The sequence below is a fragment of the Mauremys reevesii genome, linkage group 14 (assembly GCF_016161935.1).
Source record: "Mauremys reevesii isolate NIE-2019 linkage group 14, ASM1616193v1, whole genome shotgun sequence".
Taxonomy (NCBI): domain Eukaryota; kingdom Metazoa; phylum Chordata; order Testudines; family Geoemydidae; genus Mauremys; species Mauremys reevesii.
Window position 1 is genome coordinate 18,694,433 of NC_052636.1, and position 27,247 is coordinate 18,721,679.

Genomic DNA, 27,247 nt, shown 5'->3' on the forward strand with positions numbered 1-27,247 from the left:
CAGAGCACATGTAGGGTTTCTCTCCAGTGTGGGTTCTCCAGTGTGTGATAAGGGTAGAGCTCTGACTGAAGCTTTTCCCGCACTCGGAGCACATGTAGGGTCTCTCTCCTCTGTGCATTCTCTGATGAGTGACAAGGTCTGAGCTCCCATTGAAGCTTTTCCCACACTCATGGCATGTGTAGCATGTCTGTTCCAAGTTGATTCTCTCGTGTGGAATAAGGTCTGAGTGGCTACTTAAGTTTTCTTCTGACCTCTGCTGAGTCTCACAGGCTGTTTCTTTTTCTGGGAGTGCACAACTCCCGGAAACATTCCTTTGGATCTTCCTGACAGCGTTCCATGTGGTTCTACTTGCTCAGCATCTTCCTGCTGGGGTTTCTCCTCCTCATTCTCACTCACCATCCCATCACCTGATGGGAGACTGAGCCAATGCAGACATAGGTCACTACCTGCACCGGAGAGAAAGGAAATCTCAGAGAGAGGAATGGAAAAAGGGATGAACAAACCAAAATGTGTGTGGGAGAGATCAAACCTATCAGGTGCTGATTTTCACCAGAACACTCAGGTGAAAGCTACATTGGGCAGGGACCTGCTGCCACTTGTCAGAGCATAGGTGGGAAGCCATGAGTCACATCTGCAGGGAACAATCCTGAACTTGGAGGGCTCATAGGGTCTTTGTAGGGAATCCCAAATGTTTCCTGAAATCACAGACAGTTTGAGGAATCCCACCCCTACCTGTGCAGGCAGCTCTCAGGAGCACTTCTTTCTCAGCGCCCTGGAGATCTGGGACCCACGGCTCTTCCTCTCGTTCCAGCCGGGAGATCACATCAGGTTTGGAATCTGGAAGCCCTACTGCAGGCAAAGAAAATAAGGGAAGTCAGTGGAATTTGTGGGATACTTGTCACAAAGAATATTCCATTGTTTTACCCCCGGCTCAATTTTAAGCAGTAACATCCCAAGGCCAGCTTCCGTGGCTCAAAGTGGCAGGAGAGTTGTTAATCATATTCATTACCTTAGTGCCTAAGAACGAACTAACAGTGAGTCCCCATTGTGCTAGGCAAAGTACAAACACAGAACAGTAGATGGCCCATGCCCTGAAGAATTTACAATCTAAATACACAAGACAGACACAGAATGGGTTAGAATAGAGATATTCAGGCCTGTCTGTAAAGCCTAGACTTTAAGAACTTAGGTGTATTTTTATCACTTAGCTAGTTACGGGGTATAAAACAAAGAATCAAAATCACAGTCCGCCTGTGAATGGGCCTTCTCTCACTAGGATAGTCTGAGGCCTTGTTCTTAGGCTAAGGCCTTTGGCTACAGTAGGGGCAGCCATAAGCTGGGAAGCGAAGGGTCACATCCTCACATCCCAAACCAGTCACACTGAAATAAGGTGCTATTGGGCTGTTAGGAAGTCGATCCTGTCCTGATAGTGCTCATCACCACCAGATAAAGAAACAGATCTTAAGATGGTTAAAGAAAACTTAGTTTGACAGCATTCTGTCTGGCAAGAAATCACTTCTCAATAGTTGCGGTTGTGAAACTCTTTTCTGTATTGCTTTTTCTTTATGTCCCACAATTTTCCATTGTTAATCTGTCTGGTTCTCTAAGTGTTTCTCTCTGCTGTATAATTAATTTTGCTAGGTGTAAGTTAATTAGGGTAGTGGGATGTAATTGGTTAGAGAATTATATTACAATCTGTTAGGATTGGTTCATTAAATTTCAGTACAATGATTGGTTAACGTATAGCTGAGAATATTACTATATAAACAGGAGGGGGAAGGGAAATTGGAATCATGTTTGTTAACGGGGGAACATGGAACAGGAACACAGGCAAGGCTCTGCCGCATCAGAGCTGGGAAGGAAACACTGGGGAACAGACTCTATGGGAGTATAGAGATAAGCCCGACTGGTGTGAAGGGCTTTGGAATATGCTTGCTTAGAAACTAACCCCAATAAACATGGCATTGTCTGTGCTTCGGACTTCTGGTCTTTTGCTGCTTGCTGTCTGCGTGACAAGAACCAGGGAAGCAGGAGGCCTCTGACATAACTGACATGACCTGGTAACTAAGAGGTGAGCTTTTAAGGAAGATTTTAATACACGTTGGAAATGATCAGGGATTCCCATGAGCACTGATGAGGGGACCATGCAAAATATGCATTTAGATCCTTGTCTTGTTTTATATCCTTTCCCCATTAGGCACACTGGCACTGTCATGGATCCATGGGATCTGTGCAATGCCTGGGCTTTTAAATAGTCCTCTGGCTTCAACACTCCTACTTCAACCTGTGAGCTCTGCCAGCAGGTCCAGCTGAACGACACTCCTGTTCAGAGACTGTTCCTCAGTCAATGCACAGAGCAAGTTTTTGCTGTGGCACTGGGCAGACTGTTAAAACATAGCAGGGTTCATTAGTGAACTGAAACACAGCACTGGAAAGTCCTTAGATTAGCACAGGGAAGTGAAGAAGACAATATAGTCCATACTGGCCAATGCCCTTGAGCCAGGCTGCTATAGAAAATGCTTTGGTTTCCTTTAACTGCACCTGTCCATTTGTCTTTGCTCCAGTAGAGCTCCCTGCGTCTATGAGCCCAGTTATTCCTGTTCCCAAAACATAACGAGTCCAAGTATGCTTCACTCAGCCAAGCGGAGATCCTCCCATGGACAGGTGACAATCATTCCCTTGTTTCTGTCGGGTATTCCATTGATGTAGGTTGGTCCCAGCCTGTCCTTAATGACCCATTCATATCACTCCATGACAGCTACATGACAAACACCCCATGTCTCCTGCTCGTTCTAATCACAGCAATACCAACCACAGAGGGAAACTGAGGTGCGTATTGGCATCATACAAGTATCACCAAAATTCCCACCTCTCTCACACACACCCACTGCTCACAGCCCCTGGAGAGAAAGCAACGCACAGGAACTGGACGTTAGTCCAGTGAACACAGTGGAGGACAAGCTGCAATCCTCAAACCCTGGTGGAAAAGGAGAGGCATGTGAGTCCCTATCCAAGCACATGCCCGGGATGGCAAGCCGCGGGGCCACCCTGGAGGTCCCTGTGAGGGTGGCAGTCAGGCAGCCTTCGGTGGCTTGCCTGCGGGAGGCTCGCCGGTCCCATGGATTCAGCAGCACCGCGACGGGTACATTATGCAGCTTGATCCTTGCCTATGATTTCAATTATAACTGTCTCCATTAAATCAAGTTTCTGTGTGTTTCACCAAATTTCATCTTCTCAATTAACTTTGCGTAGCCATGTACAAGGGCAAGTTGTGCCCCAACACGTCATCTTATAGATGTAAAATTGTACAGGCTACACCACCAGGCTGTGACATCATCAACAAAGTGCCCATTTGTGCCTGGGTAGGGGCCCTGCTCTGGGAGGAGGATGCAGCAAGGACTCAGGATCGGTGGCCAGGTCTCTGTGCACAGAGATGGGGAGGTTATACGGGAGGGCGAATGAGTGGGAGAGGAGGTCAAGAGTTAAAATAATAATATTTGGGGAAAACATGTATATAAGTGAAACTGAACAGAAAGAAAACTGGAGTGTAGGCTCTAGAACAAGGCTTGGGTAGGGATTCGGGGTTAAAGGTCTGGGATCCCCACAGCCTGGATCCCCACACCTCTCCTCCCTCCCACTGACCCACCCCACCCCCTTCCTGAGTGCCTTCCGCCACACGCCCCTCCCTTCTTCCCTTTACTCTCAGCCGGCATCACCTCCCGGCACCTTGGGAGCATCTTCTGTTCCCTCCTCATCTCTCACAACCTCATCCCTCCTTGCTCCATCTTACCTCTAACCCTGCACACACCTTCCCCATGTCCAGGCACCACAGAATTATCTACTCCCACCCTTCTCCTCCTCTCACGTGGCTCTGTTCTCCTTTCACCTTTGGGCTCCTGAATGACAACATTATACTCTCTTCTATCAAAAGAGGAGCTCATCTGACTGTCACACAAGCCCTGCATCAGTCACACACCTATTTACTCAATTTAGAATTCTACAGGAGGCATATTTTCCTCTTAAAATGAGGAAAGGGCATGAAACCTACAGTTATTAATGTAGCCAATAAGGACGCATTAAATGCAATTTTAAAATGACTGATGACAAATGTCTAAAAATTATTCTAGTGGGTGGGAGATGAGGCAAAAAACAGGGGGCAAGGAAACTTGTCAAAACTTCTATGACAAATGAAGGTATAAAGTTATTACTGCTCAGGTTCTTTAGAGACCCCACAGCTTGTAATGACCAAGGTAACAGGACTCCTTACCCAGCGAGGTCACAGTCTCATAGTTCTCCTGCATTACATCCCTGTAGAGGGCTCTCTGAGTGGGGTCCAGCAGAGCCCCCTCTCCCCTGGTGAAATGCACAGCCACCTCCTCGAAGGTCACTGGCCCCTGAAAGAGCGAGAGTCCAACACTCAGTACCTGCTGCCCCACTCACAGCCCCACACTCATGGGGAGAGGAGCCAATCAAATGGAAGCTCTGGGTGGCTCACAGTCAGGAGTCCCACCCCACCCTGCTCAGAGCAGCCAGGAAACGCCAGGGGAGGGACAAAGCGAGAGCCCCTTGTCTCTCCCAGCAGATCCATCACCCCCCTACTAGCCACAGACGGGCACAGGAGATGGAGGCCCTGGCAGGTGCAGGGAGAGCTCGCGAGCAGGGAGCCCCGCGCTGTTCTCATTGTGAAGAGCTGGACGGGGCCAGACTTAGTGGGGGGCAGACGACATGACAGTCCAGGGGGGCCTTGCTGAGGGGGTTCCTCCAGCAGGGGTGTCCTGTCTCCCCCCCCACTCCTGTGTGCTGTGCAGGGGGAGGGGGGTGCTGATGTCGGGTGGCCCCACCCTCCTGCCTCTGTGCCCAGTCTCTGCTGAGCTGAGCTGGGGGGACAAGATTCTGTGCTGCTGCCTCTGGTCAGGAGTGGGGCTGCTGGCCCTGCTGCCATGTGAACGAGCCTTGACTAGTGAGTGCCGCTGGGCTGAAGTGACAGCGGGTGTGTCTCACACTCCCCACACACACACCCCACCACAGACACATCAGTTACTGTTATTACTTCCTTTTACTTCCTGTCAAAAGGTGCAAAGTACATGTAGTCTCTGTAATTTTATTCTTTCACATTCGGTCAGGATGACAGTCTGTTATTTTAGCTTTTTAACGGATCTCTGAATTTCATCATTTTATTTCTGTCTTATGCTTAAATTCAATTCTCTGCGTAACGAGTTCTAAAATGCCTCACCTGTCCTGGCTGGAGTAATTCTCATTATTACTGTTATTGCCGTATTGTGCTTTGTCATTCGTTATTTAAATGGTACTAGCAAATAACAGACTGTACATATTGCATTTACTTACCTTAGCAGGGCTAGTTTAAACAAATTAGCTAAACTCAAAAATTCAGACACTCTGCAGATGAAGATCATTTATCTTCAGATTGTATTTTTAGTCTGTGACAAAGCAGGGAGTGGGGAGGATTGAGCTGGGGATGTTGCGGGGGAGTTTTACTGGGACTGTCTGCATTGGGGATGGGATATCAGGGTGTGACTTCACTTGAGGGGCGATAGCTGAGCATGTAACCTGAGCCCAGGAGGGGGATGGGCCCAGGTGACACCTTCTGCCCCCGGAAACTAGACAAAGGCTGGAGGAGGAGTCGGGGGGTGGCTGGAGGAGACGGCTGGAGTGGGGGGTTCAGTTTGGAGCTGGCTGGGGAAATGGAGGGAGGCCAGAACCGGGTCTGGCTCTCCACCCCCCAAGATGGACCTGACCAAGGGGTCCTGTTGTCTGTACCTACAAGCTCTGTTTGGGACTGTGTTCCTGTCGTCTAACAAACCTTCTGTTTTACTGGCTGGCTGAGAGTCACGGTGAATGGCAGGAAGTGGGGGAGGTGCAGGGCCCTGTCTCCCCCAAACTTCATGGTACAGTTATATCTGGAAAATAACTTAAAATTTCTATGAAAATAAATACAGCTCCAAGTATGATACTAATAGCAATTATGTTAGTGAGTCACATACATGATTGTGATCAGTAAACATAAATGCTAAAATAACTAGAAAAACTAATTCTGTTCTTAATAAAGGAGAAAACATAATCATGTATATAAAAGTAAGTAAATACATTGTCAGTGGACTGAAAATCAAATTGACTAAAATAGAGGCGATAATGGTAGTAACACAGAGTGTGTCTGTTTTGATCACACTAAAGATAGGTGCAAAGTATCAAACTTGTGTTTCTGATACCTGCATCAAAGCTCCAGAACGGATACCTCAAGACTTGGGATAGGGAATATCTTGCTGTATTATCTCCTGATTGTTCTAAATTTACTTTTAAACTTAATACATGGCTGTAATTGAGTCAGTATATATTTATCTTTCTTTATATAACAATTAGTTACAGTGCTCCTGTCAGCAAATTTCTAAGTTATTTTCTGCAAAAACATTACAGTTTTCAGGTGCCTCAGTAGCAGGCCGGCTCCAGGCACCAGCCTACCAAGCACATGGTTGGGGCGGCACCTGGGAGGTGGCGATTGGGGTTTGTTTTTGTTGTTTTTGGTTCAGGCGGCGCTGGGGCGGGGACTGGGGCGGCCTGACGTGGCGCGGGGCGGGCGGGCGGCATCCTTAGCAAGTTTGCAGATGACACTAAACTGGGAGGAGTGGTTGATACACTGGAGGGTAGGGATAGGATACAGAGGGACCTAGACAGATTAGAGGATTGGGCCAAAAGAAATATGATGAGGTTCATCAAGGACAAGTGCAGAGTCCTGCACTTAGGACGGAAGAATCCCATGCACTGTTACAGACTAGGGACCGAATGGCTGGGCAGCAGTTCTGCAGAAAGGGACCTAGGGGGTACGGTGGACGAAAAGCTGAATATGAGTCAACAGTGTGCCCTTGTTGCCAAGTAGGCTAATGACATTTTGGGTTGTATAAGTAGGGCATTTCCAGCAGATCGAGGAAGTGATCATTCCCTCTATTCAGCACTGGTGAGGCCTCATTTGGAGTACTGTGTCCAGTTTTGGGCCCCACACTACAAGAAGGATGTGGATAAATTGGAGAGAGTCCAGCGGAGGGCAACAAAGATGATTAGGGGGCTGGAGCACATGACTTATGAGGCGAGGCTGAGGGAACTGGGATTGTTTAGTCTGCAGAAGAGCAGAATGAGGGGATTTGATAGCTGCTTTCAACTACCTGAAAGGGGGTTCCAAAGAGGATGGATCTAGACTGTTCTCAGTGGTAGAAGATGACAGAACAAGGAGTAATGGTCTCAAGTTGCAGAGGGGAGGTTTAGGCTGGATATTAGGAAAGCTTTTTCACTAGTAGGTGGTGAAGCACTGGAATGGGTTACCTAGGAGGTGGTGGAATCTCCTTCCTTAGAGGTTTTTAAGGTCAGGCTTGACAAAGCCCTGGCTGGGATGATTTAGTTGGGTTTGGTCCTGCTTTGAGCAGGGGGTTGGACTAGATGACCTCCTGAGGTCCTTTCCAACCCTGAGATTCTATGATTCTATGATTCCTGCTCAGTAGCCCCTGGAATCACAGTTAAAGTTGCCCTCCCCAAAATCTGAAATAGCCCCTGGTGAGCCAGGAGCGGCCACAGGGCTGCAGGGTATCTGGGGCTCCGGCAAGACGCAGCCCCCGTGTGAGAGCGCAAAGCCCGTCTTGAGCTGCAGGCAGAGCGCCGGGCACCACAAGCCACAGCAGCAGGGTAGGAGTAAGGGTGGGACTGGCAGCCAGTGATTTTAGTTTACTGCTCATTTACTGTGTGGTGTTATAAATAACTAACACGTTATGTCATATAGAATCACTGTGTGCTAAACAGAGAATCGATTGATCGGTCTGTAGCGAGAATAATCACGTATTAGGTATCTACGTAAATAGGGTTGAAACGCAAGGCCTGTAGGCTGAGACCTGCAAGATTTTAGCTTCGCTATTTTAGGCCTTGGAGCTAAGAAATGCTAACAGAAGTAAATGGCCGAGGAATAACCTGATGCCCTAAGATGATGGGAAAAGAGGTACCAAGTAACAGGGTGAACAATTAGCTGGAAGATTAATTTTAAATACAAAATTCTGTAAAGGCACCTCTGTTTCCAAATGTGCCTTAACCACAGGATACAGGTTGCACCTCAATGCTAATGAGATATAATCAGAATCATGTTATAAAAAGGGGGTGCCCAGAGCAGGAAAATTGAGCTCCCTGTGGGAAACTCCAGCAGGAACCATCCCTCTACTGATGATCAATCCATGAGAGACACATCAGACCCTAATAGTATTGTCAGGATGTGAATAGAACTAGAGGTGTTACTTTGCACAGGTCTTTATAGAATTTCTGTGCGCTTGGGGCGTCATAACCTAACTGTAACTTTAATAAAAACTTGTGAAACCGACTAGACCTTGTGCTTGTGAATGTCTGTGTGGTCACTAGCCTTGGTCTTTGTGTGTTCCTAGAGACTGTACATTTGAAGCAAGTAGCAGAGGCGACTTTCACTCTGTTAAGCTTGAAACTGTCGCCACCAGAGCTGACCCCGCGGTGGTGAAATGCCACATTGCAAACTGCACATTACATAAAATCAAAGGCTGCACAATACACCACACACCAGGCCACCTCACTTCTGCGCTGCTGCTGGCGGTGGCATGGCCTTCAGAGCTGGCGCTCGGCCAGCAGCCGCTGCTGTGAGGCCGCCCTGCCAGTGCTGAATTTGTGCCGCGGCTGAGCTCTGGCGCCTCTTTCAATACAAACTAAGCCCTAGAGGGAGGCACCAGGGCCTGGACATGATGGTGGGGAGCCTGTGAGGGCCAGGGGGGATGGGAGTTCACCCAGGGCCCCATTTTCTCTAAGGCCAGCCCTGGAGCTGGGTATGGGGGAGAGGCACATCCCCTAGGGCCGTGGTTCTCAGCGAGGGGTCCCGGGGCCTCTGGGGGGCTGCGAGGCGGGTGCGGGGGGGCCTCCGAGCAGGGCGCGTGTCAGACTCGCGTGGGCCCCGGGGAGACAGCCCACACCTCCCTGCCTGGGGCCGAAGCCTGGGGCCATGAGCCCTGCCACCAGGGGCTGAAGCCAAAGCTTGCGCCATTAGCTTTGCGGGGCCTGTTACATGGGGCCCTGGTTGCCGCCCCCTAACGCCAGCCCTGGCTTTTATATGCAGAGAACCAGGCACATGCAGGGCCGTGGAGTTTTATAGCACGTTGGGGGCCTTAGAAAGAAAAAGGTTAAGAACCTCCCCAGCCTCCTGGTGGGTGCCCTCACATCTCACAGCAGCCGCTGGTTAATCAGGTCGGGCTCCAGCCCTGGGAGTCTGGTCTGTTTTCCTAGCCCCACTGAGGGGGGTTGTTTCCTGTCCCACAAATTAGAGCATTTCCACCTTCCAACCTCATGGGTCTGTTCCTAGAATGGAAGCCGCATATTGAACAAGTCCCAACAGGTTTGCTACACCCTGGCCTCCTCCCATTCTCCCTGGGAATGTTTTGGCTACTCCAACGTCCAAACCAGACTGCCCAAGCCTCCTCCTCCGGTGTATTTGCTGTCCCTCCTCCAGCAGGAACCCACCAGCAACCCCCGCATAACCCCTACCTGAGCTGGCCCCAGTGCAGCCATTTCCCTTCCCGGTCCCATGGGAGGATGGGTTGTGCTGGAGGGAAACATGGACGACATCGGGCAGCGTGGCTGGGCGAGAAAGTCCGTTGTGGAGGTTTCAGAACAGGCTTTAGTTCATGTCACATCACGATTCCCCCAGGCTCTTTCCCTGCAGAGACACAACCTAGGCTCTGCCATGCTGGGAACATGCTCCAGCTCTCTATTGCCGGGGAGATCTGGCCCCTCCTGCCAGGCTAAGCCCACAGGGAGATTTTTCAGCCTCCCCAGTAATAAAGTGTCTGAACAAATGCTGGAAAGGAGCAGAACCAAAGGGGCTGGGCAGGCTCCATAGGGACACTGGCTCCTCCTTCCCCTCCTGTGCGGCCATGTCCTGTCGCTGGCAGAGATCGCCCCTATCTCCCTCAGAGGCAGCCACGTCTGCAGGCTCCCCATCCAGCACCCACGAACCACCACCCCCGCTGGGGGAGTGACACAGGACAGCAAATTCCCACCTACCCAAGGACAAATTGCTGCAGGTAAACGGGCTGGGTTCACATCCCAAAGCTGAGGAGAATTTAAGAATTATGGAGAAAATAGGGAAAATGAAAGACTAGAGAGTCAATAATTTTAGGGAAAACGAGGGAATCTCCTTGGATTTTCTAGCCACATGTGGGGAGGGGAGAGAGAAGGGGAAGAACCAGAGAGAATTGTTATCAGGTTTGAGACGGTAAGAAATGGCACAAACAGGAAAAGGAAGCAAGTAGCTCACCCCGTGACCATAGGCGTGCGCACATTTCATTACGGTGTGCACCCAGGAAGCCCTGCCCTAGCCCCACCCCATCCACTGCCTCCCACTTCCTGCCCCTTCAGAACCCCCAACCCCCTGCTCCTTGTCCCCTGACTGCCCCCTCCTGGGACCCCACTGTAACTGCCTCCTAGGACCCTACCCTACCTGTCCTCCTGACCCTTATCCACACCCCTGCCCCCAGACAGAACCCAGGGACTCCCACGCCCCATCCAACCGCCTCCCGCCCCGACAGGCCCCCAGAAATCCTGCTCCATCCAACCCCTCTGCTCCCTGCCTGCTCCAATCCCGCTCCACCGCCCGACAGGCACCCCGAACCTCAACCCATCCAACCCTCCTGCTCCTTGTCCCCTGACCACCCTCCACAGGCCCCCGCAACCGCTAATCAGCCCTCCAACTATCCAACCCCTCCCAACTCCTGGCAGCTCTGTCTAGTGGATGCTCCCACCCACACACTCAAAGTGGCGGAGGAGGTTCCCTCTCCTTGGGGAAGGTTGCCTAGTGGTTAAGGCACATGACTCAGGCTCAGGTGTTCTGGGTTTGAGTCTCTGCTCTGCCACAGACTCCCTGCTTAGCCTTGGGAAAGTCACTTCACCTCACTGTGCCCTAGATCCCACCTGCCCAATGGGGCCAACACTGACCCTGCCTCCTGGGCTAAATCAACTCATGGCTGGGTGATGGGGGGAAATGGAGATACCAACATGGGGAGAGTTGGGCTGAATTTCTCCACAGCCAGAGAGTGGGAGCCAGCTCCACCGGGGGGGTGGGAGCGAGAGGGGCTCAGGCCAGCTCCACACAGAGGGGGGTCAGGGCTTCAGCCCTGCAACTTCTGCCACTAAGGTGGCTGGGGCTCCCGAGCCGGGGACTTCAGCCCCACATCTTCTGCCAGGGTCCGGGTTCTCCTCCTGCCCCAGGGTGGCTCCTCCTCCTCCATCCCCACCCTCCCAGTGGACTCCTGCTGGGGCCTGGCCTGGCCTGGCCTCCCTCCCCGCAACCTCCCAACCCAGCGGGGCCTCCTCCCAAACCACCCAGCGTGGCTCTAGCCCAGTCCGGGGCTTCTCCTCCCCTACTCCAGCTCGGCTTCTCCTCCGCCTCCTACCGGTATCTGGAGCCTCCTCCCCAACCTCCCCTGCCCCAGCCCAGCTGGGCTCCTGGGCACCTGCCGCTGCTGGGGCCAGATCCCCGAGCCTCCGGGCAGGGAGCAGCGATTCTCGCGGGGGCCCTGGCAGAGCCCCCAGCCCGAGCGGGGCGGGGCAGCCCCAGGAGCGGGGGCGGCTCTGCTGCTGCTGGCCCCGCCCCACCGACCCCTGGGGCTGTTTGGGGCCTCACCAGCCCCCAGGAGCGGGGGCAGCGGAGCGGAGCCTGCCCAGCAAACAGCTGATCGCAGCTGCGCCCAGGCCGCCCCGGGGAAAGCTCCGCGGAGGAGGCGCTACAAGCTGCCGGCAGCGGGTCATTCCCGGGGCCGAGCACCCGCCTGCAGCCGCCGCAGCCTCCCGGAGCCCCCACGGAAGGGGGCAGCACCCAGCCGGGGCTCAGGGCATTGGGGTGCCGGGCTCCCCTGCGCACGCCTGGGCCCGGGACACTCACACACACACTCTGCCCCGGCGCTCCCTGGTGCCCAGAGACCGACCAACCCCGCCTGTCCCCGCCCTTCCCGCCTGCAGCTCCGGCCTCTCCTCCCCTCCCGCCCGGCCAGCCGCACCCAGGGGAGCCCGGGCCCAGGCTCTGTCCCCACCTGGAGCCCAGCGGGGCCGGGGCAGCTCCTGCTGCAGCTGAGAACAGCGGCTCCGCTCCGGCCCGGGCGGCTCCAGCGCTGCTGGCAGCACGTGGCCACCAGGAGCAGCTGCTGGGCCCAGGCTCCTGCGTCACAATGTGCCAGAGCCCCGCCCCAGGAGCTGCCCTGCCCTGGCTGTGCCAGAGCCCTGCCCCAGGAGCTGCCCTGCCCCGGTCTGTGCCAGAGCCCTGCCCCAGGAGCTGCCCTGCCCCAGACTGTGCCAGAGCCCTGCCCCAGGAGCTGCCCTGCCCCGGGCAGTGCCAGAGCCCCGCCCCAGGAGCTGCCCCACCCCTGGGCTGTCAGAGCCCTGCCCCAGGAGCTGCCCTGCCCCGGGCTGTGCCAGAGCCCTGCCCCAGGAGCTACTCCTGCCCCGGGCTGTGCCAGAGCCCCGCCCCAGGAGCTGCCCTGCCCCGGGCTGTGCCAGAGCCCTGACCCCAGGAGCTGCCCCGCCCCGGGCTGTACCAGAGCCCCGCCCCAGGAGCTGCCCTGCCCCAGACTGTGCCAGAGCCCTGCCCCAGGAGCTACTCCTGCCCCGGGCTGTGCCAGAGCCCCGCCCCAGGAGATGCCCGCCCTCAGCTGTGCCACCCAGCCCCCTTGAAACACCCCAGCGCTGCCCGCCCGCAGAAACAAACCCTCCTTCTAGCGCCGCCCGAAACAGCTGTGGGCCGAAAAGGAAAGTTTGGGGTGGCGGAGAAGAAACGGCCCCATAGGGTGACCATCTCACACCATCACACCCTCTTCACCCCCTAGCCCCCACTGGCCTGCTGCATCTCCTGCTAGTCAGTCCCCCACCCACCACTCGCCTCCTTTCACCTCCTCCCTCCTGCCAGAAACCCCATGCCCACCCCTAGAGCCCCTGCTGGCTCACTGCTCCCCCCTGGGCCCACCGGCCACGCGCCCACCTGCTCCCCCCGGGCCCCCTCACCCCCCCCAGGGTAAAGCCTCATTCACAGCCCCCGGGGTCACTATATCACTGCACCCAGCAGTCACTCACTGCAGTACCAAACATTAAACTGCTGAAAATGGCGCCCCCCTCCAACCACCAACGTTTTGGACTAGAAAGCTTTGCCCCAGACATCCCCTGCAGAAGACATCCCCAGACGGGCTGAGGGATCCTGGTGTGACTCACCTGGCAGCCCCAAAGAAGGAATTGGGGGACTAAATGGACAGGCCCCTCTCTAGCTGAAGCCGGCAAGGGAGGCACGTGGATCCCACTAGAATTTAAAATGAAAAGTGAGGGAGGGGAGGCTCTGCTGGACCGGGGCAGCTCTAGATACAGCACCAGGCACGTAGGAGGATTTCCACTCCTGAGCCGTGGAAACAGAAATTGACTTTTCCTTTCCATATTTTGCTAATGTTCAGAAAGGGAATCTAGCGCCTGCCTTCCAGATTTGAACACCTCAACATTCAGGAGGGCTCCAGCTCAGTTTCGCAGCTGTTACTTCATTTCTCCCAAATCAAATATGCTGATCCACTGTCATTTGCTGTAGAAAAAGTAGGATAAAATTGAGCAAGAAATGCTTCCCAGTGGTTATTAGGACTGGAATTGCAATTTTCAACAGCCATTGACTTTTTGTTTGTTTTGTTTTATTTGTTTAAGGAAGACAGTGATATTGCATTGGCAAATTCCCAGAGAAAGAAAGAATGTAACAAAGAATAATAAAGGCACCTCAACTTTTCCTCTTTTAGGTAAGACAGTCTTATAATATGCATCCAGATCTCCTCCAATCACACAAGCTGAAAATTGTTCCACTTTACTGCAGCTCTGTAACCATATGGGAACCAATCCTGTCTGTGTTCTGTGCACATCTAAAATCCCTGTTGAATGACCCACCCTGGGAGCAAGTTACCAGTGACCCAGGGCTGGGGTGGCAGGAGACTGCAGGTGTGTGTGGGGAGAGCCCAAGGCTGGGGTGGAAGGAGAGTGCAGGGGTGGGGGAGAGAGTCCAGGGCTGGGATGGCAGAGGGGTGCGGGTTGGGAGTGGAGAGCCCAAGGCTGGGATGGCAGGGGTGTGGGTGGAGGAGCAGAGCCCAGGTCTGGGGAGGCAGGGAGGTCCAGGGGAGCCCAGGCTGGGGTGGGGCAGCCAAAATTTTTTTGCTTGGGACGTAAAAACCTAGAGCCGGCCCTGCCTCCATGCACCGTGGGGTAGGTAGGAGCGGATCATTATTATCCCTACTTGAAAGAGGGAGAAGCTAAGGCTGAGAAAGGAGGCTCTTACCTTCTAAACAGGGACGGCTGTTTTCTAGTAAAATCACTCAAAGGGAAGGAGAAAACTCGAAAGAGGTTCCTCCTGGCGCCACGTCCATGAACCCGAATACTCTCTCAGTCCTCAAAGAGAGACCAGGAGAAGGAGACTTGCTGAAGCAAAGCCACAGGGTCTCTGAGGTTTCCCTGGCCCCTCGCCTCTGTTCTGCCTGGCTGATGTCAGCATCTCTCTGTGAGGTCACCACCTCCCCACCACCTTGGACCAATAGTCTGAGGTCCTGCAAAGGCCTTTGTCGTGTCACTGCCACCCTCCCCTTGCTGTGCCAATGTCCTGCCCCTGGCCAGGCACTTTGGAGGTTTGAGCTACTCCCTGTGGATCACCCCACTCCAGGAGCGTTCGTTCTAGACAGCAAGCCGGCTGGACAGGGAAACATCAGACGCTGCTCCCAATGCTAAACTCAGTTTGTCAGAAATTAGTCGACTTTATGGCCAGAAGAGACCATTAGAGCATCTAATCTGACCCCCCGCATATCACAGGCTTCCTGTATGACAGAAGAGCTACTTTTGGGGCAAACACATTCCAGAAAGGCATCTTGTCTTCATTAAATGACATCAGGAGATGGAGAATCCACCACTTTCCTTGGTAGCTTGTTCCCGTGATGAATCATCCTCGCTGTTGAATATTTGTGCCTTATTTGTAATATGAATTTGTCTCTTTTCATCTTCCAGCCATTGGGTCTTGTTATGCCTTTGTCTGCTCAATTAAAGAGACCTTTAATACCCAACCTTTCTCTCCATTAAGGCACTTCAGCACTTCAATGAAGTCACCTTTCAATCTTCTTTGATAAGCTAAACAGGTGGAGCTCTTTCAGTAGCTCACTAGAAGGCATTTTTCTCCAGCCCTCAGAACCTTTGGTGGCTCTTTGCTGCCCCAGCTCCAATTTCACACCATCTTTTCAAATGAGGACACCAAAATTGAGGCAGTATTCCAGTATCAGTCTCACTGATGCCGTGTCACCTCCTGTGACATTATTGACATAATCTGTAACTGTATAGATCACCGTTGCAACCACTGTTCTATATTTGCAGCCAATATTGTAGAAAGGTTGTCGTGTAAGAGGTCTATGGAGAGGTTCTGATTGGCTTATTATAATGATGCTATCTCTAGATGTGTATCATTTTGTAGTTGACGTTATGAATATTGACTCTATGCTGCCTGTATTTCAAACTTGTGTTCTGCTTCTGGGGAACACCTGAGATAAGTTGGTGTCAGTTCTGCCTAGCCTGCTTAATGGCCCATTAAGGATCATCAGCTATACAATTGACCCATTGAGAGAAGGCAGATACACCTTGTGACTCAACAAGGTCTGCAGGGACCTGCCTATGGACAGAACTCTAAGGTGTTTCTATGCCACGTGCTGGACAGAGTGTCCTTGGGACAAAGAAAGCAAAGACCACATGGCAAGAGGCTAGAAAAGGCTGATGCCTCATCTCCATCTTGTTTTCAATCCTGCTTCATACCTCTGGAGGGACTTTGCTACAAACTGAAGCTCTATACAAAGGACTGAATGACCCATCCCAGCTGTGGATGGACTCCAGAGACTTGATTTGAACCTTTATTCCATCACTGCTACAAGCCTGAACCAAGAACTTTGCCATTACTGTGTGTAATTGATTCCTTTAAAAATTTTAACTCTCATCTATATTTCTTTCTTTTTATGAATAAACCTTTATATTTTAGATGTTGTAAGGGAAAATCCAGTGTTATCCAAGGCCTTGTAGGCCCAGGCCTCATGTCAGGCTGCCAGGGCCGGCCAGACAAGCCAAGTAGGGGGGCACAGAGGAGACAGTGGAAAGTCCTAACAGTCCCTGACTGAAAAACAATTTTGTAATATCCCCTACTGTCAACACGTAACCGCATAGAACAGATAAGTAATAACAGGAAAAGCCTAATATGGAATAAATTTACTCCTGCTCCAATCAGCATTATCTTTGCAATATTTTTTTAGGAAAATAATAAGGAAATGATGTAACTTGCATATTCTGATTGTGGTTTTAAGCTTTATAAGGCTGTCTGTAACCAGCTTTCGGGAGGCCGTTTCCATAACGGTTCTCCCCTGCGTGCTTCTAATCAATAAAAGGCCTCCCATCTCCTAGAACTGGAAGGGACCTCAAAAGGTCATCGAGTCCAGCCCCCTGCCTTCACTAGCAGGACCAGTTTTTGCCCCAGATCCCTAAGTGGCCTCCTCAAGGATTGAACTCACAACCCTGGGTTTAAGCAGGCCAATGCTCAAACCACTGAGCTATCCTTCCCACCTCAGACTGATCTGATTGAAAACACAACAGGTGGATCGATTTTTCCATAACAACGCTAAAGGATTTGCAAGAGCGTGATTTGTGGGTAAGATCTGACTTGTCTATTGACCAGCATCTGGGCTTTGGTCCTTTGGGATCCTTTGAGAGAACCCGTTTTCTTTTACTGGGGTATTGGTTTTCATAACCAATCATCCCCATAAGGAGCGGTGCTAGTGGTGATAGAAGGGAACTGGAATAGCTGAGGGAATTGCTTGTATGACGTCCAATTGGCCAGTGGGGTAAAACCAAAGTCCTCTCTGCATGGCTGCTGTGATGTGCTTGAATAGTAAAGGGCACCCAGCCTCGGGCTGTGACTGCCCTGCTCCAAGCAATTTGTCCTGAATTGATACTCTCAGCAGCATCCTGCCAGAGGCTGCATCGTTACAGGGGTCCTCCGGGATTACAGCTGGGAACTCTCCGAAGCTCAGGATGCGCTTCCTCAGCTAGGGGAAGTACGTAACCCACACACCTCCAGGGTGTGGTGGGGCGTCCCAGCTAGTGGCACCGGGATCACTTAGAGGGAGAGAGAAAATGAGTCTTTTCTACAGTCTTAGCTAACAGCCAGGTGGCTTTCAGTTCATGCTGTGGAGGCCCACACACTAAGCTCCTGTTCCCAGTTCAATCCCACCCACTGACAAGTCACTGACCCAGATCTGTCAGCGTAACAGACACAGCTGCCATCCCAAGAAGAAGAGAGCTGCCTTGCCATACCTGGCTGCAAAGAGGTGCCAAGCAGTGAGCTGACACTGTTCAGAGCTTCCTGTGACAAACTGCAAACTTTGGACAATAGTGAGGTGGCAGGAAGTGTGGTCCTCAGAGTGGCCTGGGTCAGAGCCCATGGGAGGCCCTGGGCTCCTGCCATCTGCTGCGTCCTTCCACCCCAAAGGACTGAAATCCTGACCACTAGGCAACTTCCCCAAGAGCAAAGGCCATCATGAGGCATCTGTCTTTGAAAATTTGCAGAGGATGTGGGGGGAGAGAGGATGAAGATGGCTCTTGGGAAGAGGGAGGGAGGGAGCCTTATGGGAATCTCTTGTTTACCACCATCAACCCAATGATCAGATCATTGATGCTTAGAATCTTCCCTGACATGTTGTAATTGATTGGATCTAGGTTTTAAAACAGGTACCACATTTGCAGATGGAGAAATGTCAGCGAGTTGAGTGGAAGGCCATTGCAAGCTCAGGTAATTAGGCAATGTGGCTTATGCCCCATCTAACAAGCTCCTTAAACAATAGCTCCCAATTTTCATTTACATTCTTCTGTTTAGTGTTTTTCTCCAAAACACTTTCACTAATCATTTTGGTAAGCTTTGGAAAGTTAGCCCTTTCAGTCCACCAAATATAAATATTGCTGTTCGGGACTGCCCTCTATTGGTCATAAGAACAGCCATACTGGATCAGACCAATGGTCCAGCCAGCCCAGAATCCTATCCTCCCACAGTGGCCAATGCCAGGTGCCCGCGAGGGAATCGACAGAACAGGGAATCATCAAGCAATCCATCCCGTCGCCCATTCCCAGCTTCCGGCAAACAGAGGCTGGGGACACTTCAAGAGCATGGTTTTGTATCTCTGCCCATCCTGGCTAATAGCCAATGATGGACCCATCCTCCATCAACTTATCTAGTTCTTTGGTGGACCCTGTTATAGTCTTGGCCCTCACAGCATCCTCTGGCAAAGTTTCCCCAGGTTGACTGTGTGTTGGGTGAAAAATACTTCCTTTGGTTTATTTTAAACCTGCTGTCTATTCATTTCATCAGGTGACCCCAGTTCTTGGGTTATGAGGAGTAAATAGCACTTCCTTACAGATCCAGACTAACACGGCTACCCTCTGATACTTCCTTATTTACTTTCTCCAAACCTGTCGTCATTTTATAGACCTCTATCCTAGCCCCCTTAGTCATCTCTTTTCCAAGCTGAAAACTCCTTCAGTCTTACTAATCTCACCTCACATGGAAGCTGTTCCATACCCCAATCATTTTGGTTGCCCTTTTCTGTGCCTTTCCCAATTCCGATATATCTTTTGAGATGGGGGGACCAGCTCCAGTATTCAAGATGTGGGCAGACCACAGATTTATAGACAGGCAATATTATATTTCTGTCTCGCTAGCCATCCCTTTCCTAATGACTTCCCAACATTGTGTTGGCTTTTTTGACTGCCAATGCACATTGAGTAGATGTTTTCAGAGAAGTATCCACAGTGACTCCAAGATCTCTTTCTTAAGTTGTAAGAGCTAATTTAGACCCCATCAGTTTAGATGTAGAATTGGGATCATGTTTTCCCATGTGCATTACTTTGCATTGATCCACATTGAATTTCATCTGCCTTTTGCTGCCCAGTCACTCAGTTTGGTGAGATCCCTTTGTCACACTTTGCACTCTCTTTTGGACGTAACTAAATTGAGTTGGTTTGTATCATCTGCAAATGTTGCCACCTCACTGTTTACCCCTTTTTCCAGATCACTTAGGACTATGTTGAACAGTGCTGGTCCCAGTACAGACCCGAGGGGGACACCACTATTTACCTCTCTCCATTCTGAAAATCAGACCCTTTCATTCTTGTCTTTGAACCAGTTCCCTAACCCAGAGAGGACCTTCCATCTTATCCCATTTTGCTTCAGAGCCTTTGGGGAGAGACCTTCTCAAAGGTTTTCTGAAAATCTAAGTATACTATATCCACGGGATCACCTTTATCCACATGCTCGTTGACTCCCTCAAAGAATTATAGTAGATTCGTGAGGCATGATTTTCCTTTACAAAAACCATGTTCATTCTTCCCCAATGTAAGCAGGGGCAGACTCACCCAGCGGCACCTCCTGCTGGTCGTCTTGGGAATTAGCTCTCCAGCCGTCAGAGCACACTCTGCAGGCCGGTGATCTGCCTTACCGCAGCTGGCCCCCTGTCCCTCCCAGGACCCCAGTGCCTCTTTTACCCTGGCAGTACCCCCCCAGTTCTGGGTCTCCCCCTCCCAGGGGAACCCCCACCCACTATCCCCACTTCACCTCAGTCTTGGCTACTGCCCAGTCTCCATCCAGCCCCGTTCACTGGGGCAGACTGCAATGAGCCACTCATCACAGGCAAAGGGGTTTGGACCTGCTGCCTCTGCTTCCCCCTGGGCTGCCCCATTGCAGCCCTGCACCTATTCAGCCTATAGTCAGGCCTGCAGCCTGGGGCTTTCCAGGCCAGAGCTCCCAGCTCCTCTGGCCCTTCCCCAGCCCTGCTCCCAATCTAGGTGTCTTGCTTAGGTCCCTGCAGCCAGGCCCTTCTCTCGCTACAAACAGAGGGAGACTGACTGGGCTCCTGGCTCACAGCCTCTTTTAGGGGCCAGCTGGGCCTGACTGGAGCATGGCCACAGCTGAGCCTGCTTCCCCCAATCAGCCCAGGCTCCTTGCCCCAGCCCTCTCCTGGGCTGCTTCAAGCCCGCAGGGCAGGAGCAGGGGACCACCGCTACACCCAACAAAGTGAGACCCTGGCGCACGTTTATTTAGAGTGCGCCAGGCTGCAGCCCCTATACCGGCTCCTCACCAATATCCTATTGCGTTTCTGGCTGCACTTTTCCCCCTACCTCCTTCCCCATGCACTCCCTATCCGTGGCTCCACAAAGTCGCGGGATCTCCTGGTTAACCTGCTCCTCGCCTGGCTAAAATGGCCATCTACGACCAGGAGAGGCGGTTGGCCAATGGAGACTCCTACGACTGTGGGGCCTGTTTCTGATCCTTAGTCCGTTCACGTCTTTGGGCAGAGTTCCTCTGGGCGGCGTCCGCTGGCTCCCTTGAAGCCTTCGAGGAGCAGTGGGCGCTGTCCGGGGTTCTCTGCTCGGTGTCCCCGTCAGGCTCCCTTCTTATGACCCTTTGACCGCACTCCTGTCCCTGTTCTTTTATTAGTTGTCCCCCGGAATTAGTGGATTTCTGAGGCCCTGTGGATCCTCCCCTTAGGCTGAGGGGGGGATCCATTAGCATTGGGCGGGCTACCGCCCCGCCCCGTTTCCCAGAAACCCAATAGATTTACCCAGCAAATCCTGGTTAGCTATGAGTCTAATCATTGGGCTCTACAATTCCACCCAATGTGCCTGGTACTGACGTTAGCCTTAGTGGCCTGTAATTGCCAGCTGCGTCTCTGGAGCCTTTTTTATACACTGCTCCAGCCAGGGACTAAAGGCCGCCCAGACTTTCCCTTTCTTCCTTCAGGGAAATCAAGTTCACATTCTACAAGGAGCTAAAGAAGCCTCAACCCTGCATCTGAATTAATGTCACATTTCTCACTGCCCGGCACAAACCAATGTCATTTCAATCCCAGGTGAGTCCACTTCAGTCATTCCTCAGCCCCATTCCTTCACCCTCCTGCCTTAGCTTAGGGCATTGCGCCACCCTGTGGGCATTTCATGTCCCTCCTCAGTTTCACATACAGACACAATTTCCTTGCTGTTCAATGAACAGCAAAACCTTTCTGTGTCTCTAGTCTGAGTCAGGGCATTCAACTCCATTGAAACCTTCTCTCCTGCAATGGCAACGGTCAGACAGAGGACGTGGCCACCTTCAGCCCTGAGAGTGAGATATTCACTCTGCTCTTTCTTCAAGCTGCTGCTGTTAGTCCATAAAACATGTACCATGGAGTAAAAAGCTGAGTTTACTCCAGGGTGAGGAAAGAAAGGAGCCACCAACTCTCCAAAAAATCTCTGTGCCCCAGAGAGAACCTGCCCCTGCTATTGGAATCACTGATGTGCTTCAGCTACAATGGGGAAAGCATCTACTCTCATGGGGGTATAGCTCAGTGGTAGAGTGTTTGACTGCAGATCAAGTGGTCCTTGCTTCGAATCCAAGTGCCCTCTAATAAGCCTCTCATTTTTATTTTTTATTTTTAAAAAAAAAGGGAAAACATTTTGATTACCATTCTCCATTATGTTCAGGAGCTCCACTATGCAGGATGCTTGAAATGAATGTAAACACTCAACATTTCACTGTCCAAATGCATAAAAACCTAGCAAACCTGCCCATCAGCTGAAATCAGTTCCAATCCTCTAAGTGTCTAGTTTATGTTTTCATCAATTAAACAAAGGGATCATAGGAATGTACATTTGCAGACCCCTCCTCTCCAGGGCTGTGCTGTGCAGAAGAACAAGAACCACATCCAGTTGGGGTTCAGGAGTCTGACGAGCAAAGGCCACTTGGTGCGGGCTAAAGTCACCAGCACTTTGGCTCCTTCCCATTCAGCCAATGGCTGGGCCCCCAGGACAAGGCATGAGAAGAAGACAGTGGCTGTGAGCAGGAAAATAGCCCCCAAGAAGCTGGCTAAAGCTGTCAAGATCCCCAGGGAGGTCACCATGCCCATGTCTAGAATGTACTGACTGCAGCAGGGACCAAAAAGGCAGAGAAAAGCCCTCAAAAGTTGTAAGCTGCCAAGCCCCAGAAGGTGATCAAAATCCTACCTAAAATCAAGACAGGATAAGGCTAAGGTCATCTCCAAAGCCAGGGCTAAGAAGGTAACACTGAGAAAGAAGTGGAGAGATTTCCATTGGGATGACTCCTGCTCCCCTAATGGCTCTGTTATGAATCACCATGGACCACCCCAAGAGATCAAAGTCCTACAGGACAAACAGCCCCATGGACAGTATAATGAAGTGGTGGCAGTGGGGGGAAGTGCTGTGTTTTGTGTAACACCTGCCAGGTGAGTGATGCACTGCCAGGGCAGCTGCCCATGAGCTCATTCTCTTCGATCTGCTTCTGCTGTTATTTCAGAGCCAGCACGAGCGGGAGTGTGTCCCTGTCACTTCACCAGCTCTAGAACAGGCTCTGTCTGCAGCCCAGCTCTGATTAATCCCACTTTTTAATGTATTCCTACTGCGATACTTTCCCAGTTCTCTGCCTCATTCGAACATTCCGGTCAGAGACTGAATATGGGGAGGGATGAACTAATTTGTGTGACATTTGGTAAGTTGCCATCGTATGTGATTGAACCTCTGCTGGAGGTGGGCAGGAGCCTGTTACACACATAAAATAGCTAAGCTTTACCAAACTACCTGCTACACATTCAAACCTTCCTGTACACACACAATAGAAATTGGGGCTCTGAGAAATGACAACTTTTCTTTAACACAGATCATTGTTTTCTGTACTTCCAGAGGCACTGAAGTAGCAGCTGTTTAAAGGTAATGTGCTTCTATTTCATGATCAGCAGCAAAGCCTCTGTAAATTTACCACCCACAGAGCTGATTGTTTCTAACTGCAGGGTTAGCCAGACCATTCAGTAACATTATCGCTCTGTTCACAAAGCCTTTGGTTAGTGACGAATCATGAGACTTATCCCTTCCTGCTGTAATTCCATTGACTCCAGTGTCTCTTTCCCCAGTTCTGGTTCCAAGAAAATAAACAAATTAAAACAACCTTCAGAACTAACATGCTGTGGGAAAGTGGAAATGTTGATAGCTCAAATAATTCAGTTTCTTCTCTGTCTTGTGTGTGTATATCTGCTGTGTGTGTGTGTGACCAGTGGGGCATTTTGTTTGCTCCTGGCAGGTTCAACCCTGTCAGATTTGTCTGTGGGGAGGGCCAGAGAAACAGACACCCTACCCCTCCAGGTTGGGGTTAGGCAAAGGAATAACAACCCTGTCCCATAAAAAAACAAAAAATGTTACAGAAACAGTGGTAGAAACAGTGATAGAGAAACTGGTAAATAATCACAATGCCCAGGCTTGAAGTAATCGAAACACAGAATTCAAAAACAAAGCTCAGGGGCTATTTGGGGTTTATTCTCTGAGCTTAGCCATGTGCTATAGCACAGGAGCACTTTGGAAGTCTCCCATTCCACAACGGGGAAAGGAAAAGGATTCTTAGGTTCTAGCACGGATTGAAGGAGGATGGTAATAGGGAATAAGGGAATCCCTCTGACTTACCTAACTACGTCTGTTGTTGCAGCAGGTGAAATGACCTTTTTCCCCTATCCCTGCCCTGTTCCTGCTCTTTGTTATAGTTCAATATATTTTAAGTGCGAAAAATGATGATGAAAATATCTGCTCTCAGCACAACCTGCAGCAACATCAGAACAACTGGGAATGAAACAATTTGTTCCCCAAGGAGAACTCGATGACTAACAATTGCTGTGAAATGGGGGAACAGTATAACCGTGATGCTCAGGGTTTGTTTAGACTAGGGAAAGTGATGGAGTTTAGGTCAGGTCAAGGGGGAAGCAAATGCCAACCACTGCACCTGGGCTGCATCTGCACTACAATTTTTTACATTAAGATCACTAGCAGGCAGCCAACGACATGTACAGTCCTAGTGGATGTCAGGCACGGGTAGTTTTTGCCTCAGTGTAGCTTGTTGGGATCAAACCTCTCTCCCCCCACCTGGAGGTGATGAACATTCCTGGCCAGAGGGAACACACTCCTGTGACTCAAAAGGAAAGGAGTTGATAGAAAAGATCACAGGACTGACCCGAAGAAGGATGAGGTGCAAAAGGCAGAAGCAGGCAACTGATCTGGTGGAGCTGAGAGACCACAGTGAAGATGGTACAAAAATCACTATGTGGGAATGAGCAAATGTGATTTTTAAAAAATTTTTGGCCAACCTAGTGAAGGGATTTATTACAGTTCTCTCTCATGTGGCTTTTCTGATGTCTAATGAGGCTTGGCGCTGATTGTAGCTTTTCCACACTCAGGTGTGATTCTCCTATGTGAGACAACGTTTAAGCTGTGCTTGGAAGCTTTTCCCGCACTCAGAGCATGTGTAGGACTTCTCCCTGTGTGGATTCTCTGATGTAAGATGAGGCCTGAATGATTAAAGAAACATTTCCCACACTCAGAGCATCCATAAGATTACTCACCCATGTGGATTTTCCTATGTTCGATAAGGTTTGAGCTCTGATTGAAGCTTTTCCCACACTCAGCGCATATGTGGGCTTCTCTCCTGTGTGGATTCTCTGATGTGTGATAAGGGCAGAGCACTGACAGCTTTTCCCACACTCAGAGCATATGTAGGGCTTCTCTCCTGTGTGATTCTACGATGTGTGATAAGGTGAGAGCTCCGATTGAAACTTTTCCCACACTCAGTGCACGTGTAGGGCTTCTCTCCTGTGTGGATTCTCTGATGTGTGATGAGGACAGACCGCTGACTAAAGCTTTTCCCACACTCAGCGCATGTGTAGGGCTTCTCTCCTGTGTGGATTCTCGATGTGTGTTCAGGGTAGAGATCTGACTAAAGCTTTTCCCACACTCAACGCATTCATAAGGTTTCTCACCCATGTGGATTTTCCTATGTCTGATAAGGTATGAGGTCACATTGAAGCTTTTCCACACTCAGTGCACGTGTAGGGCTTCTCTCCTGTGTGGATTCTCTGATGTGTGATAAGGGCAGAGCACTGACGAAAGCTTTTCCCACACTCAGCGCATGTGTGGGGCGAATCTCCTGTGTGGATTCTCTGATGTGTGATAAGGGCAGGCGCTGATTGAAGCTTTTCCTACACTCAGAGCATGTGTAGGGCTTCTCTCCTGCGTGGATTCTCTGATGTGTGATAAGGGCAGGCGCTGATTGAAGCTTTTCCCACACTCCAGGCATGTGTAGGGCGTCTCCCCTGTGTGGATTCTCTGATGTGCGATAAGGTCTGAGTTCTGACTAAAGCTTTTCCCACACTCAGAGCATATGTAGGGCTTCTCTCCTGTGTGGATTCTACGATGTGTGATAAGGTGAGAGTTCTGATTGAAGCTTTTCCACACTCAGAGCATATGTAGGGCTTCTCTCCTGTGTGGATTCTACGATGTGTGATAAGGTGAGAGTTCCGATTGAAACTTTCCACACTCAGTGCACGTGTAGGGCTTCTCTCCTGTGTGGATTCTCTGATGCGTGATAAGGGCAGGCGCGACTAAAGCTTTTCCCACACTCAGGCGCATGTGTAGGGCTTCTCTCCTGCGTGGATTCTCACATGTGTGATAAGGGCTGAGAGCTGAGTGAAGCTTTTCCAACACTCAGAGCAGGCGTAGGGCGTCTCCCCTGTGTGGATTCTACGATGTGTGTTCAGGGTAGAGCTCTGACTAAAGCTTTTCCCACACTCAGCGCATGTGTAGGGCTTCTCTCCTGCGTGGATTCTCCAATGTGTGATAAGGTCTGAGCTCTGACTAAACCTTTTCCTACACTCAGCGCATTCATAAGGTTTCTCACCCATGTGGATTTTCCTATGTCTGAAAAGGTGTGAGGTCCCACTGAAGCTTTTCCCACACTCAGAGCATATGTAGGGCTTCTCTCCTGTGTGGATTCTACGATGTGTGTTCAGGGTAGAGCTCTGACTAAAGCTTTTCCCACACTCAGAGCACATGTAGGGCGTCTCTCCTGTGTGGATTCTCTGATGTGTGATAAGGTCTGAGCTCTGACTAAAGCTTTTCCCGCACTCAGCGCATGTGTGGGGCGCTTCTCCTGTGTGGATTCGCTGATGTGAGATGAGGGCTGAACTATCAATGAAGCATTTCCCACACTCAGAGCATTCATAAGGTTTCTCACCTGTGTGGATTGTATGATGTCTGATAAGGGCAGAGATCCGATTGACTTTTCCCACACTCATGGCATGTGTAGCGTGTCTCTTCCAAGTTGATTCTGTCACTTGTTATAATGTCTGAGAGGCTACTCAAGTTTCCCTCTGGCCTCCCCTGAGTCTCACAGGCTTTTGTTTTTTCTTGGAGTGCATAACTCCTGGAAACATTCCCTTTGGATCTTCCTGATAAAGTTCCATGTGGTTCTCCTTGCTCAGCATCTTCCTGATGGGGTTTCTCCTCCTCATTCTGATTCACCATCCCATCACCTGATGGGAGACAGAAGAATCAGACACAGATCACTACCTGCACCAGAAAGAAAGAAAATCTCAGAGAGAGGAATGGAAAAAGGGATGAACAATCCAAAATATGTGGGGAGAGATCAAACCTATTAGAGCTGATTTTCCCCAAACCCTTCCCAGAGGAGAGAGGAAGGGATCAGTTTTGGTCTGCATCTCATGAGAACACTCAGGGAAAGAGAGATCGGGAGGGACCTGCTGCCAGTTGTCAGTCAGAATAGGAGGAAGCCATGAGTGACATTTGCCATAATGATTCCACATCTGCAGGGAACAATCCTGAACTTGGAGAGCTCACAGGGTCTTTGTAGGGCATCCCGAATGTTTCCTGCATTCCCACACAGTTGTTGAGTTGGTTTAACCAAGTCCTCACCTGCGAAGGCAGCTCTTGGAAGCACTTCTTTCTCAGAGCCCTGGAGGTCTGGGACCCACGGCTCTTCCTCGTTCCAGCTGCGACATCACATCAGGTTTGGAAACTGGAAACCCTACTGCAGGCAAAGAAAACAAGGGAGGTCAGTGGAATTTGTGGGATACTTGGCACAAAGAATAGTCCATAGTTTAACCCCCAGCTCATTTTTAAGCAGTAACATCCCAAGGCCAGCTTCCTTGGCTCAAAGTGGCAGGAGAGTTATTATGATTATAAATCATATTCATTACCTTAGTGCTAAGGAGCAACTAACAGTGGGTCCCCATTGTTCTAGGCAAAGTACAAACACAGAATAGTAGATGGCCCATGACCTGAAGAA

At 50.8% G+C, this 27,247-nt stretch overlaps 1 non-coding gene across 1 annotated transcript; it reads left to right on the forward strand.

Annotated features, from left to right (window-relative positions):
* The first annotated feature begins 21,447 nt into the window (after positions 1-21,447).
* TRNAC-GCA lies at positions 21,448-21,519 on the forward strand. The gene has a single exon. It is a non-coding gene; the product is annotated as a tRNA-Cys (tRNA).
* The last annotated feature ends 5,728 nt before the right edge of the window (positions 21,520-27,247 follow it).